Raw genomic sequence first — 21,561 nt, 5'->3', positions numbered from 1 at the left:
TCACAGCTCTCGAGACGTTCTAAAAAAGAACCCAACCACAGATTACTGACGCCTGAAGTCTGGTAGATTAATGCACCTTCATTGTATTCTTCTGTGCCAAGGTAATAAATATATATTACACAATGAAATATATATATATATAATGTGCCTTGAGGAGGATGAGTTCTTTTCCAATTTTTTTCCCGTAAAGCGGAATATCTTGGAGAAAAGCAAAAGTAAAGATGTTCCAACAGAAAGAGTTCTGTTCACTTGGCCACCTTGAGTCCACACGCTCCACTTTGAGAAATTTTGAAATCCCTGTAACTGTGCATGTTTCCTGAAATGTGCTTTTGATCAAGCATATTTGATACAGACAAGTAATGACATGTTACACAGCAGAGGGTGATCACTCTGAAGTGAGATGGATCGTACTGTCACAGGAAACAGTCAGAAAGGTACTGTTGGTCAAGACTAAAAGATACTTCAAAGTAAAATCCATAGCTATGACATTTTAATCCATTTCCCACTATTACAGCTATGTAATTAACCCTAAATAACTATCTGCACTATACAAAAAAGCCTCAAGCATATCTACACCGGACGTTACGGATTTCAGTTTTTCTTTGAGGTCTGTTCTGCTGAATCTGATTTTCTTTATAAGGACTTTACGACTTGCATCAATTTGTCCCTTTGTCAATTTGTACCACCCATTTTGTGCCTACTGTAAATAAATCACCATGAGAAATCACTGGATTTTTCCATGTAGTAGGGTTAGGCGATGAGACGGTAATAGATCGTGAAGAATTAGAAATTGCTGACGAGCTGCCAAAGCAGAGAGATTGTGTGGGGAGCATTCTACACAGTTTAGTGGTGTCAATAAACGGCATGGTAGTTAAGTATTATCATAGTTACCCTTACTGTTTGAAAATAACATTACCAATGAAGCCATCTTCAGTTACCTTCCGATTTAGAACTCGTAGGTTTTTGGTTGTTTGTCGACCGCATCGGGTCGTACGCCTCGCTGCAGATGCGAGCTGCACTGAAAGCTCAGCAGGGATATTTTAACCACCATAGAGCACCAAGTGTTTAATGCAGCTCTACTTTGGACCTTATAAGTGTGCAAGTAAGGTCTTTTGAGGATTCAACCTTACCAGCAGAAGTCAACAACAAGGATAATCATTTCTTACAAGAGTTACTAGCTATGTAGCAGCTAATGCTAAATCACAGTAAACAAACATTTAGCTGGATGTTTGCGCTCTCGGTCTGGTTTGTCTGCTTAACGTGTTACAGTTTGTCAGATGTAGTGGACTACAGACCCTGTATCGGTTTATTTTTGGCAGGGGAGCCAAAACAATTACATGACGGTTTATACCTCAGTTTTCAAACATGTACGCAACAAGCCTCAGTAAGAGCCTTAACCATTTATAAACCACTATGACCTTCAAATAGCGCTATTTAAATCTAAATAAAACAGCTTAAAGTAAAACACTATGAAAGCTGGGTGCATTGTGTGTTCAGGCTGCAGATTGTAATTTTTTCCCGACAATGTAATGTAGAAGACATTCTGAGGGTGTTGGTGAGAGTGATAAAAGGCTAGTAAATTTTACAACTAGTTAAAGTGCTATAAATAATGTTTATACTGAAGTCAAACTGATACGTTTAATGAGTTTGCAGTGATATTGATTTGTAATTTATTGATGTTTTATATTTATATTGTTATATCACTATTATGTAGCCATTGTTTACCTGGGAGGTGCTGTTGCTAATTTATAAAGACAAATTTTTCTGAGGTAGGCATAATTGTTTGAGACATGGTGTACTTCAAGTCTTAAACATGCCAGCATAAGAAATGTCACTAATGCTTCACACAATCTGGTAAAATTATATAAGACTGATTAAAATCTGTTTAAAATGCTTTTTATGCAGGGGAATTGTGATGAAATCGTTATATAATGTTTTTACCATGTCATCCACCCAGACCTTGTAGTAACTAGATGGACTTGATAATTAGATGGACTTAATTAATCACCAGTTAAGCCTAAAATTATTATATTGTTGACTTATTATATATTATATTTATATCCCTAGCAGATTTAGATTTTAAATGTTTCCATTAAGCTAATGGAGTTTTATTTAATATTTTTTGAGAGATGCCTGTCCCATTTCTTATCAGAAACAAATCAGAGTACCAATTTTGAAAGAAAAATACTAATTTGTGTTCATTAACAATTTTATTAAAAATAGCATGACAAAAATGATTTATACCCTTCTCAATAATCAGTGGACTAATCATTACCGTCATTACAGCAATCAAACCGTTGTTATAATTGCGGACCAGCTCTTTTCATGTTTTCACTTGTTTTTTTTCAGAGTTTATCACTGCTGATGAGCTTCAAATCTTTAAGGTTGGGAGGCCTCCTTAACATTACTCTAACATTTAGCTCCTTCCACAGATTTTCAATCAGGCTCAAGTCCGAACTCTAGTGGGGACTCCAAACTTTAATCGCTTATATGAACGTTAATAACTTTTACATGTTTGTAAAATTTAAAAAAAGTCTGAAATCAAAAAGTACATACTCTAGTTTGAGAACATGAGCACAAATTGTTTACTCTTTTTTACAATTAGAGGTGAGTAAGAAGGGATAAATATTGAGGTATGAATTGGTGAAGGGGTGAATTGATGCGAAGCAGACCATTCTACTATGTGCTAAATAATTTTACATTTTTCTTTTTCTAATATTTTAAATTTACATTGGAAAATGGCAAATGAAAGAAAAAGCACTCTTTCAAAATCTGATCTTGTGTTATTATCATAAACCAACATCGTTTATTGTCTGATTTCATGTGCTGTATGTATTGTTACACCTCTAATAAAAAAGGAAAACCATTCATATATTTTCAGTATTGAGTAGCTGATCACCAATAGGATCTGAATATTCTTCCATCCAGACATGTAAATCCACCTGCCTGAGGGGTAAAGTGAGGTGAACGCTGGCAACAAAGGAGCAGGCCAGGGGAAGGCAGGCTACTGTTGCCCAGACTGCCACTCACAACAGTGGTTCCATTTTAGCCGTGACACAGTGGGTGAGCAGCAGCCAGCGCCTACCTGCAGTGAATTCTAATCAGCCCAGGGGTCTGGCTCCCCTCCCTCCCCTACCCTCCTGTACCCTGCCTCGGACTAAAGGGGCTGATGATCCTTCAAAATTAATTAGATCCTTGTAGGAGGCGGCCATTTTCTCTCACTTGCCAATAGACAATTGTATAGAAAAAACAATAACATTTAGAAATCGAACTTAATTCCACATGTTTGCACCTCTTGGCCAATCATATAGATCGCCCCCTCCCTTTTCTGCCTCTTTCCTTACAAACCTTCCCCAACGACCCCCCACTCACCCCATGCCTCTCTAGCTGTGTCTATGCTCTCCCAGCTCTGTGTCTGCCTCTGTGGAGTTTACTGTCAATAAATCCCCAGAGGTCAGTTTTGTCTGCTGAAAATCAGACACAATGCTTCAGACCGCCCCAATGTAATGCATGCTCCGCCGCTGCCACCACAACAAAAGGCTGAGGAGGGGCGCAGGATGGGGAGGAGGGGGGTGAAAGACAAAAAAAAAGAAATTAAGACAGGATGGGATTGCAACTTCACCAGCCAGACTCCAGGTTAATCAGCTGCCTGCATTAGGTGACAAGCTTCTGAAATACGCTGCATCAAATTGGACATTAGTTAATCAAGAAGGCGGGGGGGAGATTGGGGGTTAAAATGGTGAGGATGGGGGATGGGTTTGAAAAGAGACACTTGAGGCCCGATTATGAAAGGAGCCGTATCAGCCACGTGAATAATGTACATGTTGAATATGCAAATAATGCTTACAGCGCACAAACACTAAAGGCATATATTCAAGGGACCTGGTACATTTAAATCTGGAGACAAAAGGGCCACGGGGCACTATGGAAAAGCTCATGTCCTTGCTTGTACACACAGCATCTCCATGAATTTAATGGAGACTTGCACACATGAAGAGTGCTTTGTTGAAGTTTTTGCTTGCAGCCTCTACGATCTCTAAAGTCCTCTGTTTAAGGAGTAATAATTAATTTCAGTCATCTATCCAGGCCAAATCCAGCTTTCTCATTTTGTGATCCAATGCATTTCAGTTCATAGTGTAAATTTTTAAAGCAAGTACACTTTGAAATGCTCAGCAGTAACTGTGCAGATTTTATAAAAGTGAGAGGAGGGTGTATTTGATAGAGGTACACTATTTCCACCTGACAAACAGTATGCAGGCACAACTCATTGTTAACACCAATTTCTAAAAGAACACAAAACAAATTAATTAAATGTCAGCGAACATTGAAGGATTGTAGCACTATTCTATCTACACCATAATAATTTATTAAAAAATATTCATCTCCTGCCAACAAAGTTGTGATTGCTGATTAAATCCGAGTAATTCAGAGCACCGTGTCTCTTATTACCTTTGAGTGTTTCTCTATAATGCTGAGAAGCACTTAACACTTAAGTAATACATCTAACTCGTATACGCTAAAGGAAAAAAAAAAGGCAGCAGAAAAACAAATCGCAGTGTCAAGATTTAATTGATTTGCCTTTACAGCAGACGCTTGGAAATCATCAACAAGCACACGTAGGCTGCTGACAAGTTAAGCCAAGATATTCATACAACATTTACATTTTTTCCTTATTTCCATTTCTGCCTTGGCTAAAACCTTAGGGTTTGTCATTAAAGTTATAGTTTTCAATAAAAAAAAACAGTAATCTCTACAGGTTTGAAAGAAAATTCTTAAACACTCCTACAAAACCTGAATTTTTATTAACTTTAGTAAAAGGAAAACTGAAGATTCCACTTTCACAACTTTAGCTCAATCAAGGAAACAAAATTTGACAAATTTGTAGAAACAAACACCCTCCTGTTCGGTCAGGGAGTCATAGAGTAATTGCACCTGAGAAATGTTATGACCATAGTCGAGCTCAGTGTGCTTGAATGACCGGTATTATGATTGTGCATTTCTGTGCATCAGCGGAACGTGTGTTAACGACATAAAGCACCCTAAATTTAATCTGACTGTTCACGATTAGTTTCACTGCTAATAAAACGTCTCAAACAGAAAAGCAGATTAATTTGTTAAGGCATTCGGTCCGACAGAAAGGCGCTCATTGTGACAGGATGTGTGGCTTTCAAATGAATCCCTCAACCGTATAATAATAATAATAAACACTTTAGAACCATTACGGAAGTTGAAGACAGTTAAAGTGATATTTTCTTTAGCAAAACAGCTTGTTTCAGCATCTTCATTTTGTGTAAAGAACACATTCACCATGACCTGCTATCCACAGCAGCTTCACTGTTCTTGTACAAATAGAGGGATAATCAACTTCTAATACCCTTTTCAACTCAAACTCCACAAAAACACAGAATAATCTGTTACATCAGTAAAATTTCCTCTGTTTTTAATGAAGGCTCGTCTAATATTGGAAAACAAGCAGCCCTTACTGGCACATGGCCATTTAAAGACTCTTTGGTGATGGAACAGAGAAGCATTTGACCAAAATGAAAAAAAATCTCCGAATTGGCAAATGGCTCTGCTTTTGTTAATGAGCATTTGACCAAAAATGAAACATCTGACTCCTCATATGACAAACTCCAAAAACACCTCTAAACCCCACCCACCCCCTGAAGCTAAATTCAAGAGTTATCGTTTAGGCACAAGAGTCCACAGCAACTGCCTCTCTGCAGCTACTACAAAAGTCAAGGGCATTTTGGCTCTCTAAAAAGAGACCTCACAGGCCATTAAGAGATCTTCATGGACCTACACAGATGCTTATGTTGGAGATTTCTATCCATTACAGTAATGAGTAGGTGCGTGATGATACATCCAGCTCTTGAGACATGAGATAATACACAATGTTAGGTTTGGGAGAATGAGATGAGATTTCAGCAATATTTTGGTAAAAGCTAAGAATCCTGTCTTTTTGATTTCAAAACTAGAGTCAAGGTTTTGCAAATCGGACACTGTGTTTTGAAGAATCTGCAATCAAGTTCTCGACTACAATATTCCAGCCAGGTTTGACTAATCTATGTATTGTGTTTTTTAAGCTGGATTCAATTTAAAGAGTAACTAAACCCCAAATCAAGTTTTTTTCCAGAAAAACTATACATTGGGCCTTTAGGGTGCTATCTTTATGTTACTGGGCAATTTTTTTACATTTTCCTGTAAACGTCTTTAATTCTGCAATTGTTGTCCTTAAACCCTCTTAGTGCTGCCCTCTTTGGGTTGAACAGTGGCTACTGCAGTTGAATTTTCCTATTGGTTCAAACGGTACAGCTTGGTACATGTGTTGGTGAAATTCTAATACTCACCTTTACTTACTAAAAGAGAAACGACAGACACTCAACTTTTTGGAAATACACAGGCCTTTTTACTTGCGCAAGGAATTAGATTGACAGAGCACATAGCATGTACAGTCTCACCGACAACACCACAGTTGAACAACAGTGAAAATGTCTCTATTTATCTAAAGGGTCTTCCCCTCCAGGTGCACTCAATATTTATTTTTCCAGATTCTACAGTCAAAGAGCTCTTTCTCTGAGCTTGGGTGAGATAACATTAAGCAGATAACACTCTGCAGAGCGTCTGCTCCTTTGGATATTTTTGAAGGCCACATGCTCCAGCAAGAAAACCTCAGCATTTAAGGTTATACTTCAGTTCAGCTACTATACAATGTAATGCAACTTCAATGCTGTATAATTACAGTAAAAATAATTAAAGATCTTCACATTATAACAGGGCTGCATGGTGGTGCAGTTGGTAGCACTGTTGCCTTGCAGCAAGAAGGTCCTGGGTTCGATTCCCGGCTGGGGGTCTTTCTGCATGGAGTTGGCATGTTCTCCCCGTGCATGTGTGGATTCTCACCAAGTACTCCGGCTTCTGTCCAAAGACATGCCTGTTAGGTTAATTGGTCACTCTAAATTGCCCTTAGGTGTATGAATGAGTGTGTACATGGTTGTTTGTGTGTTGCCCTAAGATGGACTGGCGACCTGTTCATGTACCCTGCCTCTTGCCCATAAACTGCTGGAGATAGGCACCAGCTCCCCTGTGACCCACTATGGAATAAGCGGTAGAAAATGACTGACTGACTAACATTATAACAATCACATTATTCCAACAACATGTCTACATCACAGCCCCGCATTCGGGTATAAAACCATCTCACTCGGACACACGCCCCCGTAGCGAGTCAGGAGCATTGATCATAGCGTTTTATGCTTTATACCTATGATCGTAAGCTTTACTTGAGAAAATATAAATCTACATGTAAACGTAAACTTTCTGAAAGTTTGTTAGTGCTTTGAACGCTAGCCCATGTTAGCAATGATGCTACTAACATCACTTTACCACTCAGACACTGGCATTTTGTCCTCCACTACCTCAGCAGCGCCAGATTCGGGCATCACTGAGTCAGCACCTCAAGCCATAAAATCTCTGTTAACCTTCGGTGACGAGGGTTGTGAAAAATCCTCTAACTCAAAAGATCAATCCGTGGCGAAACTACCAGCCTTGCTCTGCTCCATCTCCATGTTTCAATATATCAATCTAAGCTAGCTGCCACTTTCCGTCGTCATCCTGACCACACCCAAGCTTCAAAAAATGGAAAACAGCCATACAGTTTATATGATCGTAGACTTTAAACCAGATGCTAAATCTAACATTGTTAGCAGCAAACAATTTGTTAAGGTGGCTTCTTCAGTGCTTATATGACCAAGCATTGTCGGCAAACCTGATGGATGAGCAGTCTTTACTACCCAATCGTCAACACAAAAGGCCAACTCAACAGTTCTTTTCTTATTTCAGAAAAGGGTCTAAACTATATATCCAACAAGGTGTCAAGTTAAAAGCACACACATTAATTTCCAGATCTTATAACAATAGCTTAGACTAGACAAAATAAAATCACACGTTGACGACAACAGCATAGCGCTTTGAAAAACTGACTTCACTTTGATGAGAGAAATTGTGATGTTTTGGTATCACATCTCAAGCTATGAGAGGTTGTCCCAGGCCTACTAATTATTAGGAATGGGGAGGTTACCACCTTCAAGACATATCAAGGTTTTAAAAAGTTACGGATTGAAAACCAATAAAATCTAAAGTTATACCATTACTGCAGTTAAAAGACCTGCATATACCAATTTTTTGGAGGCGCTCAGGAGGCTCAGGTGGCAGAGCATATAGAGGAAGCAAACGTTTAAAAATCTAGTTCAAACAGCAAAAGGAACAATCCAAATCATGTCAAGTTTTTTGGCTTGCTAACATTAATTTGAGTTTAATGTTTTCATGATAAATCTCAATTTTTATGATATTTATTTTTGTTTACTTCATGACAATAAATGATATGATCACTGCCAATCCTAAGCTATGGGTAGCATGTGCATTAAGCAGCAGACTGCAGGCTAGCCACCTGCTTGTTTTTTTTTGTGTTACTCTACAAAGACCAGAATGGCATGAAAGGTATAATATTCCGCACAACAAGCACTTGAAAACTACTACTTAGGGACAGTATTCTGTATTCCGCTTAGGTCTGTCTGACCTAAGTAAATGTTACAGAGAGCATTTTTAAGATTATTAAGAATGAATTTGTTAAATTATTTATCACTTCTGTATCTTTTTTTTCTCTATCAGGGAGACGAAAACAAAGTGTCTCCTGACTTTCTGTCCTTAGGAGACTAATGAGCAGAAAAGACACTTTGTGCTGATTTAACAGAAGACATGTTTAGCTTTTGGTAATGAGCAAGCACTTCTTGCACCATGGAGAACAGCACAGTTTCTGAACATCTTAGGTTTTGATTTATATATGGTCACGGTAATAAGCAGTATCCATGCTGCAACAACTTTTACAGCTACGTGTCATTCATAAGACACAAATACGCAAGTCAATAATTGTTTTCTATTATTTGCTGAGAAAAGATACTTAGAATAAACATCGGACCATGTGCGTTGTAATCTCACTGGCAATATAACAGCAAATCTACATTACTCTGCCACTTGGTGAATGGTTGTAAGCAGATTTAGGAGTTCTGTGCCATGAGTTTCACCAGCAGCTGCATGGGGGTCTGCAGGCTCGTGCTTCCTCATGCAGCTGCTGCAAGGAGCTGAACATTCACAAATGCACAGGGGTAGGGAGGCGTCAAGTACTTCAAGCTCAATCTTAAAGTTTTGGTAGCAGATCTTGGTTTCAAGGTTCAGCTTTGTGGGCTCCCTTAAAGAATCTGAGAGCATTTGAAAGGATTCTGACAATCATAAAATGTCTCACAATTAAGCTGTCCATTTGTTGCATTTTAGTAAAAAGAGAAAAACGAATTGGGCCTTGCAAAAGACTTTTATGATGTTGCACATTACCTCAGAGTGCATCTAAGTATGTATCAAAAATAAAAATTTGCACAGTGGGAAAAAACGTTGGGAAAAGGAGAGAGATGCCTTTGCTTCTTTTAATGTATTTATGCTGTGCAGAGAATATTACCAACCTAAAAACCTATTTCTGTGCATCTAGTTGCAAACTTGAGTGTCAACACGCACATGCACATTTCCCCTAATACGTGAGTAAGACATTAAATCTGAAGGATTTAATACAAACACTGCTTTTTCTGAGCCATATGGAGGTTAGCACTGTTTAGTGTATTTATAGTACTGCAAGCTGTTGTGCAGTAAACACAGATTATATATGTCCCAACAGCTTATTTGACATATGACATATAAAAGCATAATGCTGACACACTGAAACACGACCGAGCACCACTGAACCCTATCCACACCATCACCAAGTCCTGCTGTGTCTGAGTCTGCAGCCTGCCTGAGAAACACTATTTAGGTTGTTTAACTGCACACAAGCTGGGACAAAATTAAGGTTTCTGGTTAATCCGGCAAGGCGTGTCAATCTAAGCACACTGGGAAAGTTTATCCAGGCAGTACTGTGTTGCAAAACAGCCTTAAGCAAGCTGACTATGGAATTTCACAAGAAATAAGATAAAGAACAAAAACATTTTACTCCAAATTTTATCCAAAGATTTTATTCACACCAGTGTCAGAGAAACTGACACTGGTACGGGTCATGTCAAAGTAAAAGGAAAGTGAGAGACACTGTTTGGAGACTGAGCAGAGTGAAAACTCTATGCAAAACACACACTTAGCAGATATGCCAATGGTTTCATAGAAATTAGGTTTTAATAAGGACAATAAGGTTACTGAGCTAAAGAGAGCGTCGGTTCTCAGAGGGCACCTGTGACATGTAGCATAACCAGGCTGAAAGACAAATGAATGAAACGCTGTCAATATATACACCTCTGCAGAAAACTAATGATTACACAAGGTCTGAAAATAGCTGATAACAAACAATTTTTCTCACTTGAGCCACATTTATCAAGACAGAATCAGTAAATGTTTCCATGCCTCCTTAAACATCATACGGCTGAAGGAAACTTTTTTTTTAGCAACAAATTCAAGATAACTAACGCTGACTGCTTTTGTTGTTGCTCTATTGTAAAGTGTTCACTCTAGCTTCGTTTCCCAGGGAGATTTTATCTTAGAGTTGAACCTGTTATTACCAGCTGCCAGCAAAACAGCAGGAAAACTATGTTGGGCTGACCAGTCAGGTTGGTACTTACATGGCATATAATACAATTTATGTATTATCATTCCATGTTGGGCTCAGAAGACGTCATGATGTCTTTATAATGTTGGCTCTTCTTAACACATATAGTCCCTCGCAAAAGCATTCATACCATATGAACTTTTTACATTTTATTACTTTACAACTATAGACTTCAATGTTCTTTATTGGGATTTTATGTGATAGACCAACATGAACCTTTCCATGCATTCCTGCACGGTTTTGAGGGTATGCTTCAGCTTTTCATACAAGCACTTAGATTGTATGGAAAGAGTCTTAAACAAAGTCTTGCCATATATTCTCAGTCTGGATTTTGACCAGGTAATTTGAACAAATTAATGTGTTTTGGTCTAAAGCACTCCATTGCAGCTCCAGTTGTATGTTTAGTTTGTTATCCTGCTGGAAGGGGGACCTCTGCTCTAATCTTAAAGAGTTTTGAGGCCTCTAACATGTTTTCTTCCAGGGTTTCTCTATATTCCCTGTCCAGCTTGTGAATTTAGGTAGACAGACATGTTTTGGTAGGTCTGAAGTTGTGGATTACACTTTATTTTTAGACGATGGATTGAACAATACTCTAGGAGATGTTTGAATCTGGGTATACTGTTTTTTTTATCTAACCCGGGCTTTAAACCTCTCAACAATGCTATTCCAGACCTGTCTGCTGTGTTCATTGTATTTTATGATACTATTTGTTTACTAATGTTCTCTAACTAACCTCTGAGGCCTTCACAAAACAGCTGGAGTTATACTCTGTTATAGTAAATACTTCGTTTACACAGTTGAACAACGTATTTATTATATTAATAAATTCCAGAGAGAATGGTTGCATTGTATTGTATTTATGGGTATCAGAGTGAAAGGTGCGAGATATAAATGGACCCAACACTTTTAGATTTGTAAAAACGTTTTAAAAGCATTTATCATTTTCTTTCAAGTTAACATTTATGCATGGCTTTGTGTTGGTCAGCCACATAATGTAAAAAAGGTTATGAATACTTTTGTAAGACACTTAACGTTTAATATCTGATTATTAAGTTTGCAACTAAATGCACAATAATGTTGTGTAGTTGGTAATATTCTCTTTACACAAAAAATACATAAAGGTACATTAAGATAACTTAAGGATTACATAGCAGTGATCACCATTTCTCAGCTTTAAATTTAGGTCAGTATTTGCTGCAAATTTTTTACCGTTTACTCTCTTAGAAAAATGTTCATACCTGTAAATTAACCTATCACTGAAGCATAGCAAAGTTGCCACATTTTCCCACAAATGTGACAATTACTTGGCACTTGCTGCATTGCTTCTTATCAGTATGCCACCACCAACAGTATGGGACATTTTTTACCATTTACTTCCTATTATGATCTGGTCCAGCTTAGCCTGTCCTCTGATTTTCTCCATGAGCATAAACAGTTACTACAGCGGAGTGACCTCATGAAGCGGAGAGATAATACCACCGCCCACCACTTCTGTTTATACGGTAATCATTTAGCCCTTTAGCCTTCCTAATGCCCATGAATTGTTGGTCAGTGTGGCGTGTTGAATAGAGCAGAAACATTTTCTTTAAAAGGAACAATCTATAGTTCATAAGCACAGGAGGGAAACCTAAGCCAACCAGCTTTTGCTGCCAATGTTACTATAAAAATTCTGCGGCATGGCTGGGACTATTTTCAGCAGGTCATATTAAATATAGGATTCTTCATTTGTACTGTCAGGGTTAGATGGAGAAGCTTTAAATGGCTTCATTTTAATACAGATTTTTAAGTTATCTTTTTTTTGCAAATGGGGATTTGTTTTAAGTAAACCTACAGCAACACCATATGCTTAATAGATACGTCCTGTTACCTCTGTAACCCTCTTTCTCTTTTTTGGGTATTAGATTGGTAACCTGACTTCATGTAAAAGCATGTTAGAATAGGCAAGGCTGACCCTGAATGAATGAATGAATGAATGAATGAATGAACAAATGAATGATGTGAATGAATGAATGATGTGAATGAATGAATGATGTGAATGTAGCCAGCAGCAAAGCCTAGACAGTTAAAGGCTGCGAAGGACATTTTGTATTGGTAGCATTTATTAACCTATTCATGAAAAACATAAGAAAAAAACAAAGCTTAATGTTAGTTTACATAGAAGATGCCATAGTTTTATTCAAAGCTCTGAAAAAGAAAAAAAAAAAAACAGTGGCACCAAAGCCACAACTAATATTTTTAGGTTAAAAGCACCTTATCATTACATGAAGCTCGACATGTATAGCTGCATCTACTATGAAAATGCAATGCAGGTAATACAAGGACCACTTCAACAATCATGCTGTTTCACTTTTTCTCTCTAATTACTTCAAAATGTCAAAGTCATTGTTCAACATGCCCAACCGCTTTGATAAAGCTGAATATTTGCGTTGGCATTTGTTTGCTGTTTAGCAGGTTAGACGTGCGGTTCCATTGTCACCCGGACCAACAGTTGTAATTCACAACTTTAGTAAAAAAAAGAAATTTACAGTTGGGATATTTTTTATTGTTATTTTTAAAAAACACATTGCACACAACCAAACATACTTAGCTAATTAGATGCATAGGATGAATATGAGATACTGGATAGTGGGTTTAATCCAGATAAGAAACTACTTAAACAACAGGCAACAGTTTGTTAAGCTTTGTTTATTTTGAATGTTTTAGAGTTTGTGTGGTGTACCACAATCAAATATGATTAATGTATCATTTGGATATTCATAATGTCTGTTTTGGGGCTTCTTTCTTTATATTAGCTGATGACACAAACAATCACATCACATTTGAGCCTAATAAGACAAATCATGGTCTGACAAAAATAATTGTTGCTACACTTACATAAGACAAACCCTGTAGTATTTGAGTATGACAAAACAAAATGGCTAAAGCATCCCAGCCATGTGGACAATAAATTAATCATTTCTTTTCATTGCATACTGTTCCTTGGTGTTACCATATTAAAGGTATTTGTGGATGTCTAGGTAAACACAAAGTTCATAATATCCACAGCATTTATCACAAAAAAAGAGTTATAAACAATGTCAGACTTTTCTGAATACCCTTATTTACAGTCAAACTATTACATCTCTTTTTATTCTCTGGTTTAATTCAAAACGTCACTCGGTAAAGATTAATGTAAGGAACAAACTGTTGCAGGAAACTGCTATGAAATACATTAATATACAGATAGAGACGGGAAATCAACCACAGGCTGTATAATGTATGGTAATGAATGTTGTTTGTTGTCTTGGTTTGTGCCATATGTAGGCTAATGTTGTGTGGACATGTATATATTATTGTGTCCATTGGTTTATTACGTTAATTTGATAGTTATTGATTTGTAAACCTAAGGATATGTGTAAAAGTCTTCCAACTCCTTGTCGAAGCCTGTTAACTAAGTGAAAATTTTTGATTTTTTGATCACCACATTTCATTCGATATTTACTTAGTTTGTTTTTACATGTCTAAAAAATACTACCAATTTAAAACACACTTGGGCTAATCAAAGCAAATTTTACAGGGAGTAAAAAATCTAGATACGAGCTTGTTGGAGCGTAAAAAAAGAACTACAAATATCCCTGCTAAATTCCCAGTAAAAATCTGAAAGGAGAACATTGAGAGAAACTACCCAGAATCTGAACTATGAGTCCATATAAAACAAAAAAATCTTAAGCAACAATAAAACAAGAGAATTAACAACCAAACCTACGTTTAGATCATTAAAAAAAAAACATTACCGTAAATCTTATAGCAAATACTTTCAATAGTTTTCTCTTCAACCATGCAGCAAGCACGCCCTCACTTGCAAAAAACCATATGGGCAGCAGGGTGAACTGAGGACACATGCACCTTGGCACAAATACAACTTTGCTATTAGAATGCAGGATACATTTTTCACATCATTTGAATACTTAGGCATTGAGTTTGTCTTTAAAGTGAGAAAATGGAGGCTTTAGTACTTGTTTCTGCCATGTGCAACCAGGAAATAAAGAGATGTTTTTCTTTCCTACTTCTGGAAAACTAAAACAAAATGCGCTTATTGCTTGTTAAAAATCTTCAGGTCAAGTTGTAACACGACTTTAATTTTAATGAAGCCAACCCTGCAGATTTACAGAAGTACAAATCCACAGTCTGTTAGTAATTTTTATCATAGGTAATGGAAACACATGGTCACTTCCTCTGTATTTGATTGTAATTGGAGTGCATGCACTATATCCACAACCATCAAAACAAAAAATTACAATTTCAAATTTAACCCTAAATGACATGTTACAAATAAAGTATTTTCAAATGCATGATATTAAAATTGTACTTTGTAGGAACGAAAACAGACCTACACGGGTGTATTTAGGCTTTGCGGTTTCTTTTATATTTTAGAGACACCAAACAGAACCCTCTGACAAAAAAAAGGAGCCGTATCCACCTTCCAGCTATTTGGGAATTTTAATTGTGTTTCATAAGACTCCATAAGGTTTTTAGAAGTGAACAAAAGCTTCCTGACAACTGCCTGGCACATTCGCAAATACTTATTCAGTCTCAGTGTGTGCTTTCATTACGCATTCCTGCGATACTTGCAGGGAGTGAAGATTCCAAACAAAAGTCCCCTTAAAATCGAAAAGCATGCCATGAAGTTAGTCAGTTTCCTACTTACTGCATGATCTCAAAGTTACAGAGCTGCTAATATAAGTTTGGAGTAAAAATCTTTCTTTCCATAACTGATCTTTTGGATCCTGAGTGGAAATTAATTAAAAAAGGTGGAATACTTTTTTATATATAAATCCCGCTTTTCAGTTGAGTGAATAGAGCAAATTTCTCCTTGAATACATCTATAATACAAGCTTTTATTTAGCTTTATGACAGGAGCGTAATAGTTGGATGAAAAAAAATAAATAGTCACCTTTTACTTAAAAACAAACCTGCGTATATCCTGGTTTGGCCAAAACTAATAAACAATAAAATATATTTTCCTCACTTGAAGCAAAGCACATTTCCTTCTAAATTCGGCTTATGACTAGAGGTGGAGTCACACACCATGACTCATTGAATTAACATTGTTGAGTTCCATAATCCAGAAAAAATTACTAAATTACAAAGGCAGTCTATAGAAGCTCTCTATAGGTCCTGTAACTCTTTTGTAATTTAAAGTCACTTAAAAAAACTGAATATATAAAGAAAGCCATATGATATGTGCCAGCTAGGCCAAAGGTCAATATGTATACAAAATATAATTTATATTGGTTAGAAGATACTTAGGTAAACTTTGCTGTGATCTACCTGTACAAATTACATAAATATGTCATATACAATTTATTTCCTTGAGGCTTTACTGACAACAGAGAACAGTGCTCAGAATCTCACATCTAATGTTACATATTCATGCTTTTACCCTTTACACCCACAGTGGGCCTAATTTTTGTAAGATTAGTCATGCAGTTTACCATTACAGATGCACCGATCAATCAGCCAGAGATCGGAATCAGATGATTTTCCATTGATCAGCTTTGACTGGGCAAATGTAGAAAGATCGAATTATTTTCTCTAACTGAATAGATGAATAAAAACTAAGTCTCATCATTTTTGATCCATTAACACATCAACCAACAAACAGCATGTACTTTGATGCACTTTTGTTAGCTGAAAAATAAGTCTAATAAAGACTGGGGACATATGCTGTGAATGAATCGGGATAAGGTGGTAATTCCTTCATTTTCTGTTAGATCCAAAAATATTTGCTCCATCAAATAACCTGCAGCACATTTTTTCTCTTTTATGTGTTATAGAAAAAAAAAAATCTGAATCAGTCTAAGAAAACCTGAAATCAGTAATGGTACAAGACATGGCTGATTGGTGCATCTCTAATACAAATTCAACCTAACTAGGATGTGTAATTGTTGTTATGTACAAAAAATGAACTTGGTAAAATTTGATTAATCAGAACCTTAAAGAAAACCAGAAATTCGTATCGCCAAGGGAAAGCCAGATTGGTGCTTACCAAGTAAGCAAAAGTTAACAAATTTTATTTTATAGCATTTTAATGTTTTAGAACACTACCTGTACATTTGTCTTTCCAAGAAAAACCAAGTGAGAAACTTTCTGCGATTTTCATCCACAAAAAATAAATCTGTAAAGTCTATTAAAGGCTTAAGGCTCTGTGGTTAATTTAAGACATCCTAACTTTACTGCGTTGCACCTGAAAACAGCCTCAGTGGGCAATCTTAACAAATGCACCGTTTGCTCCGAAGAGGAACATTGTTCAGACCAGTCATTTAAAGGAAAAAAAAAATCTAGAAGGATGAACTCTGCCAGAAAAATAAACGGGCCAGTTGATTACAAGCACTAACATTCTGGATACCATCCACAAAGAGGCTCGTTATATCGATGGATCTCGACTGCATTCCCAAAATGGCTGCCAAATATGTTCAACTGTGCGAGACAAAGTGCAATAATGGATTCAAGTGCAAGTCTTTTTTTATTTTATTTCACACATTGGTAAAAATGACCTAACTAGAAAAAAAAAGGAATTCCTGAATTAGTTTTCGATTAGTCTGAAAACGTTAAATTAGTGATTTGATTAACATTTTTATTAAAACATCATCAGGGCATGGTACAGTTTACAGCAAAGTGTAGATGTAGATTTCCACCAGTTTATTATATTTTGTGCGACTCTGTCATCTCCAATTGTTTCCACCATGTGTTGTAATAACGCAAGACCAAAATTTGGTTTTGAAAGAGAAAATAAACTATGCCACTGGTATAATCAGGTAAAAGCCTAAGGAGAGTGACTGAATATTGTAAGTAAACCAACAGCCAGATATCCAGCTTTGCTGAGGCTTCCGAGTGACGTTTCTATCTCGTCTGTTTGGGCAACAGTGCCTCTTTAACAGCACTTAAAAAATAGTTTGGAACGCTGATCAGCCATCTGCGAGCAAGTACAGTACAAGATGATTGTTTTCTGTCCTCTCTTTCAAAAAGCACTTTATTATCTGTATACTGTCACACGTTTTGTTTTCTTCTAATTGAGCAAAATCCAAATGATCAGGTGGGAGAAATGTGTGAAAGCGTGACAAATATTAGCCAAAGGCATTTCCAAACTAAAATGGCCTGTTAACACTTTATGACAGTTTCTTGGTCAACAATGAATTGTAAAATAAGAAACGAGGGTGACAAGGGAAGAAATATTTGAAGCCAAAATGGAAAAGTGGGATTGATTGCTGGGTGTGGATTGACTGATCACCACATCCCCACCCTCCTCCTGTTTGTAGGTGTACGGTTTCCTCTGCATGGGTCTTCTTCATGTTATAATGGCTTTCCTTCATCTGGAGACACACTCTTAAATATTCATTAGTCGGGGATAGGTCTTTTACACTGTGACACTTGAAAGAGGGCAAAGGGCAACAGCTCATACAAGGTGAATTTAAATGTCAGAATGGAATATAAGGATAGAAATTAAAGATGCGCCAGTCAATAAGCCAAAGATTGCAATCTCCAATGATCAGCTGTGATCAATGATCAAAGAAAGAAAAATGTGATGTATGCATGTAAACTGATGCAGTTTTTTGAGTTTAATAAAGAATTTTGATAAAAATCAGGTACATACGCTTTTATGGTTGCATTTGATATCTGCAATACGGCTCCCCACACAGGGCACCGTTCTGCCATGGGGCAACTCAAATAATTCATTTTAAAAAAGGGACACTTCCAATTAGATTTCCTATCAATAAAGACTGGAGGCCCTTATGGTGCACATGGTTTAAGCACAGTAAGAAATTATGGCTGTGGATCATAGGTTGTTGATAGAGTTGATTCTAAACTAAGGGGTTATTTCACAGTCTTTCAAGGAATCTTTGGTCATTTCTAGTTAAACAACTAAAATATCTAGACTGGTCAAACCCAGAATTGGATTATTCTTCTGTAATCATTGATTCGTTAAAACACTGAAACTTCTTTAAACTTCTATTTTGTATGTAAAATGTGTATAGAACGGTGTAGCAAACAAAAAAATTTGATAACTCAAAATATATTTTATCCTTCAGATTCTTCAAAATGGCCTCTCTTTGCTTTGATTACTGCTTTGCCTTCTCCAAGCATTCCCTCAGTCAGTTTCATGAGGCAGTCACCTCAATGGTTTTCCAATATTCTTGAAGGAGTTCCCACAGATAGGAATAAAAGTAAAGACGAACCACTGAATGAGAACGTGTCCGAACTTTTCAGTCGTGTGTGCGTCACACACACACACACATATATATATATATATATATATACAATTTTCCGTTTGACTCAAACTACAACATCTATCAAAGAATATGCATTGCATGTTTGCCTTTAATGAATTACAGTCCTTAAATAATTTAAAAAATAATTAAATCTGCCAGACCTCAAAGAAAACCTAAATTCAGAATCGACCAGGAAAAGCCTGATTGGTGCATCCCTAATATAAATACACATTAACCAAACTGGGATGAAACGGGGCACCTGATACTCAATACAAACACTCCCAAAGCCCGTAATGGCTGACTGTGGTCCAGCAGCTACTGTACACCTCTTTGTTGAGTGTCTGGCATTAAGTCACGATGGCAAGAGCTTATTTACAGACCAGACAATGATCCTTCAACTCTTTAAATGATACACTAAACAATGGTGTAGGAGGAATTTCAACCCACATACGGTGTTATTCTCTCAACTAACCCACATGCATACATCGATATAATCAAATCTATAGGCTTTAAGTCAAGGGACAGATTTACAACTGTCTTCATGTCAGCTGCGCCGTGCAGCATGCTCAGCGCGTCCATTCAGAAAATAAATGATCCAGAGAGAAGTCTGCGATTGCGACGAGCAAATCCTATAGGACTGCAACCCGTTTACGTTGTGGAGCCACATTGTGAATGAAGGCGGAGAGAGGGAGTGATCACAACAAAGTAGCGAGGGAAAAAAAAAAAAAAAAATGCGCTGAACGTACAATCGCGTTGTACAAACCTACACACAGGTGCACATCTGCGCATTTAAAACCCCAAACCATGAGAAACCAAAATGACCAAAGCATGCAAGTGTCGGTTTAAAAAGAAAAAATGAATAACTTGCGTTCAACTTCTCCTCAGCTACAATTCAGAACACACAAGAATGATGTGCATGCAGCCTATTGTAGCGAGAACATGCTGTATTCCCTCTTTATCTGACAAAGCCGAGCGCTTTGGGACAACATCTGCTCGCCTCACACGTGCACGCACGCTCAAGCAACGATAAAGATGAGCAAGGCTGACATGTTGCTCGGGGTAAACTCCCCGTGACCCTCTCGATGCATTTTTAAAGCGTACCCTAGTTTTTTTATTTTTATTTTTTATTATTATTTATTTATTTTCCTTAGCGTGCAAACGCTAAATTATGTTTTTAACTTTATCTAAGAGCGCCGTGATGAGCTGCAGATGTAGGGCAAAGGAATCACGAGTTGTACGCATGAATATTTCGCTTATAAAATGTAAAAGGTACTCCTGCAACTTTAATTACACAGGACAGCACATCTGAATTGAAAGCCATGCGTTGAAATATTTATCTTTCAAGGGGAAAAAAAGCCGAAACCGCAGCCATAAGTGTTCATTCTTTTTTTATATATAAACATGGCACCCAAATTCACTATTGCTGCACCATGAGACCCAATAATAGCCCTGCTTCTCCTATCCAAATTCCATCCAGTCGCCTGAATGCATCACTTTAATGATAAGAATTCATTAAAAATACACCCTACACACATCTGAGTGTCAGACGATACGTTAAATAAGGCCGATGAGTTCAGCCAAAGGTGCGATATATATCTGGAGTAACGTGGAGTAATAAAAAGAAAGCTGCCTCAAATAACTGACCTAAAAGCCAAAATGCGCACGTAGGGCTGGCTTCCTCCAGTTGTTCCGGGGCTCTCTCAGTGTGTAAAATGTGAGCCAGCATCGCTGATGGGAGAGAAAAGCCGACCTGTGGACCCACTTTGACCGGAGCAGGACTCTTTGCAAGTGTCCCCACATGACAGTTTGAAAGTAAAAGGAAGGGGGCTCGAACGAAAATGACAGATGGGAAACTTGCGTCACGCATTTTGGTAGTCCGAACATAAAACTCGATGTACAGGCGACTCCTATTAATGGCGTTTTACTTACAGTGGTTTTATTAAAGGTGCGCGATAATCATTAAGTTTATGTTACGTACAGTCTGTTTTATTTGGTTAGTAATGCCAGCTCTAACTACATGGAAGTCCGCTGCATTTCACGCGTGTACTCCCTTAAACTCACCCATCAGGGTTTTATTCTGTAACATGCCTTTCCCCTAAATAAAATACCCTACGAGCCGTTGTACCCGAAAGACAAATTCCCCTTTTCTACTTTTTCCTCAAATTTCTTACCTGCACTTCGAAGCTCGTTCAAAAAAGTGGCGACAGTTTCCCTCTTTTTCCCCCCGACGAAACGTGTTTACTTTGCTTTTCTTCTTTCTCAGTATGTTCCTTTACTTTGTTTCATTTCTCACTTCCATCTTCTTTTCATCTCATCAATAAACACACGCTGCAGCCTACCTTCATAGAAGAGCTCGGTTCAAGTGTGCCCTCCCATTTTTTAACTATACATCGAGTACTTTGAGGGGTGGTGATGGTGGCGGTGGAGGGGAAGGGGGCGGTGTATGGGCAGGCACATAGACATACAAGGGTAGACGCCCCATAGGCTTCGTTGTCCTGTAGAAACGAGACGTCAGCGCGTCCGCCATATTGCGAGTGGCGAGGAGGCGCTCCAACAGTGATTTCCACGTGAAGGAGACACTAAAATTTATGCACATTTAAGTTAAATTGATCGTTCACACCTATGTTCACATTGGAAATGAACATAGGTGGCGGGAGTAAATCTGAAGATTTAGGC

General features: G+C 37.5%; 1 protein-coding gene across 2 annotated transcripts in view; it reads right to left on the bottom strand.

Annotated features, from left to right (window-relative positions):
- zbtb20 (zinc finger and BTB domain containing 20) overlaps positions 1-21,271 on the bottom strand; it is a 45,030-nt gene extending 23,759 nt beyond the window's left edge. For both annotated transcript variants that reach the window (XM_047378816.1, XM_047378817.1), the window contains exon 1: positions 21,057-21,271. The gene's annotated coding sequence lies outside the window, so the exon portion shown is untranslated. The remainder of the gene's footprint in view (positions 1-21,056) is intronic.
- Between the last annotated feature and the right edge of the window lie 290 nt (positions 21,272-21,561).

Source organism: Girardinichthys multiradiatus, chromosome 11 (genome assembly GCF_021462225.1).
Source record: "Girardinichthys multiradiatus isolate DD_20200921_A chromosome 11, DD_fGirMul_XY1, whole genome shotgun sequence".
NCBI lineage: Eukaryota > Metazoa > Chordata > Actinopteri > Cyprinodontiformes > Goodeidae > Girardinichthys > Girardinichthys multiradiatus.
The sequence above is the reverse complement of the archived record's forward strand: the minus strand, read 5'-3'. Positions and strand labels throughout refer to the sequence as shown.